Below are 3,753 nucleotides of genomic sequence, written 5' to 3' on the forward strand. Positions count from 1 at the left end.
ACAATGCCTTATGAACTATGGTTTTGCAAGAAACCAAAGTTGTCATTTCTTAAAGTTTGGGGCTGCGATGCTTATGTGAAAAAGCTTCAACCTGATAAGCTCGAACCCAAATCGGAGAAATGTGTCTTCATAGGATACCCAAAGGAAACTATTGGGTACACCTTCTATCACAGATCTGAAGGCAAGACATTTGTTGCTAAGAATGGATCCTTTCTAGAGAAGGAGTTTCTCTCGAAAGAAGTGAGTGGGAGGAAAGTAGAACTTGATGAGGCAACTGTACCCGCTCCCTTATTGGAAAGTAGTTCATCACAGAAACCGGTTCCTGTGACACCTACACCAATTAGTGAGGAAGCTAATGATGATCATCATGAAACTTCAGATCAAGTTACTACCGAACCTCGTAGGTCAACCAGAGTAAGACCCGCACCAAAGTGGTACGTTAATCCTGTTCTGGAGGTCATGTTACTTGACCATGACGAACCTACGAACTATGAGGAAGCGATGATAAGCCCAGATTCCACAAAATGGCTTGAGGCCATGAAAACTGAGATGGGATCCATGTATGAGAACAAAGTGTGGACTTTGGTTGACTTTCCGATGATCGGCAAGCCATCAAGAATAAATGGATCTTCAAGAAGAAGACTGGCGCTGACGGTAACGTTACTATCTACAAAGCTCAACTTGTTGCGAAAGGTTTTCAACAAGTTCAAGGGGTTGACTACGATGGGACCTTCTCACCTGTAGTGATGCTGAAGTGCGTCCGAATCATGTTAGCAATTGCTGCATTTTATGATTATGAAATTTGGCAAATGGATGTAAAGACTGCATTCTTGAATGGATTTCTGGAAGAAGAGTTGTATATGATGCAACCTGAAGGTTTTGTCGATCCAAAGGGTGCTAACAAAGTGTGCAAGCTCCAACGATCCATTTATGGACTGGTGCACGCCTCTCGGAGTTGGAATAAACGTTTTGATAGTGTGATCAAAGCATATGGTTTTATACAGACTTTTGGAGAAGCCTGTATTTACAAGAAAGTGAGTGAGAGATCTGTAGCATTTCTAATATTATATGTGGATGGCATATTGTTGACTGGAAATGATATAGAATTTCTGGATAGCATAAAATGATACTTGAATAAGAGTTTTTCAATGAAAGACCTCGCTGAAGCTGCTTATATGTTGGGCATCAAAATCTATAGAGATAGATCAAGACACTTAATTGGACTTTCACAAAGCACATACCTTGATAATGTTTTGAAGAAGTCCAGGATCAAGCTAAGAAAGGGTTCTTGCCTGTGTTACAAGGTGTGAAGTTGAGTAAGACTCAATGCCCGACCACTGCAGAAGATAGAGAGAAAATGAAAAGTGTTCCCTATGCTTCAGCCATAGGCTCTATCATGTATGCAATGCTGTGTACCAGACCTGATGTGTGCCTTGCTATTAGTTTAGCAGGGAGGTACCAAAGTAATCCAGGAGTGGATCACTGGACAGCGGTCAAGAACATCTTGAAATACTTGAAAAGGACTAAGGATATATTTCTCGTTTATGGAGGTGACAAAGAGCTCGTCGTAAATGGTTACGTCGATGCAAGCTTTGACACTGACCTGGATGATTCTAAATCGCAAACCGGATATGTGTTTATATTGAACGGTGGAGCTTTTAGTTGGAGCAGTTCTAAACAAAGCGTCGTGGCGGGATCTACATGTGAAGCGGAGTACATAGCTGCTTCGAAAGCAGCAAATGAAGGAGTCTGGATGAGGGAGTTCATATCCGATCTAGGTGTCATACCTAGTGCATCGGGTCCAATTAAAATATTTTGTGACAATACTGGTGCAATTGCCTTGGCGAAGGAATCCAGTTTTCACAAGAGAACCAAGCAAATCAAGAGACGCTTCAATTCCATCCGGGATCAAGTCCAGGTGGGAGACATAGAGATTTGCAAAATACATATGGATCTGAATGTTGCAGACCTGTTGACTAAGCCTCTTCCACGAGCAAAACATCAACACCAAGACTCCATGGGTGTTAGAATCATTACTGTGTAATCTAGATTATTGACTCTAGTGCAAGTGGGAGACTGAAGGAAATATGCCCTAGAGGCAATAATAAAGTTATTATTTATTTCCTCATATCATGATAAATGTTTATTATTCATGCTAGAATTGTATTAACCGGAAACATAATACATGTGTGAATACATAGACAAACATAGTGTCACTAGTATGCCTCTACTTGACTAGCTCGTTGATCAAAGATGGTTGAGTTTGCTAGCCATAGACATGAGTTGTCATTTGATTAATGGGATATCATCATTAGGAGAATGATGTGATTGGCATGACCCATTCCGTTAGCTTAGCACTTGATCATTTAGTTTACTACTATTGCTTTCTTCATGACTTATACTGTTGGGGAACGTAGTAATTTCAAAAAAATTCCTACGCACATGCAAGATCATGGTGATGCATAGCAACGAGAGGGGAGAGTGTTGTCTACGTACCCTCGTAGACCGAAGCGGAAGTGTTGACGCAACGTAGAGGAAGTAGTCGTACGTCTTCCCGGTCCAACCGATCCAAGCACCGTTACTCCGGCACCTCCGAGTTCTTGGCACACGTTCAGCTCGATGACGCTCCCCGGGCTCCGATCCAGCAAAGCTTCGGGGAGGAGTTCCGTCAGCACGACAGCGTGGTGACGATCTTGATGTTCAACCGTCGTAGGGCTTCGCCTAAGCACCGCTACAATATGACCGAGGTGGAATATGGTGGAGGGGGGCACTGCACACGGCTAAGGAACGATCACGAAGATCAACTTGTGTCTTCTAGGGTGCCCCCTGCCCCCGTATATAAAGGAGCCAAGGGGAGGGGGCGGCCGGCCAAGGAGGGCGCGCCAAGGGGGAGTCCTACTCCCACCGGGAGTAGGACTCCCTTCTTTCCTAGTTGGAGAAGGAGAAGTGGGAAAGAGGAGGAAGAGGGAAAGGAAAAGGGGGGGGGGCGCCGCCCCCTCTCTCCTTGTCCAATTTGGACTAGGGAGGGGAGGGGCACGGTCACCTCTTGCCTCCTTTCCTCTTCTCCCTTAGGGCCCATGTAGGCCCAATAACCCCCCCCCCCGGGGGGGGGGGGGTTCCGGTACTCCGGTAAAATCCCGATTTCACCCGGAACGATTCCGATATCCAAATATAGGCTTCCAATATATCGATCTTTATGTCTCGACCATTTCGAGACTCCTCGTCATGTCCATGATCACATCCGGGACTCCGAGCAACCTTCGGTTCATCAAAATACATAAACTCATAATGAAACTGTTATCGTAACATTAAGCATGCGGACCCTACGGTTCGAGAACAATGTAGACATGACCGAGACACGTCTCCGGTCAATAACCAATAGTGGAACCTGGATGCTCATATTGGTTCCTACATATTCTACGAAGATCTTTATCGGTCAGACCGCATAACAACATACGTTGTTCCCTTTGTCATCGGTATGTTACTTGCCCGAGATTCGATCGTTGGTATCTCAATACCTAGTTCAATGTCGTTACCGGCAAGTCTCTTTACTCGTTCCATAATACATCATCTCACAACTAACTCATTAGTTGCAATGCTTGCAAGGCTTATGTGATGTGCATTACCGAGAGGGCCCAGAGATACCTCTCCGACAATCGGAGTGACAAATCCTAATCTCGAAATACGCCAACCCAACATGTACCTTTGGAGACACCTGTAGAGCACCTTTATAATCACCCAGTTACGTTGTGA

Source organism: Triticum urartu, chromosome 2 (assembly GCF_003073215.2).
Source record: "Triticum urartu cultivar G1812 chromosome 2, Tu2.1, whole genome shotgun sequence".
Lineage (NCBI taxonomy): Eukaryota > Viridiplantae > Streptophyta > Magnoliopsida > Poales > Poaceae > Triticum > Triticum urartu.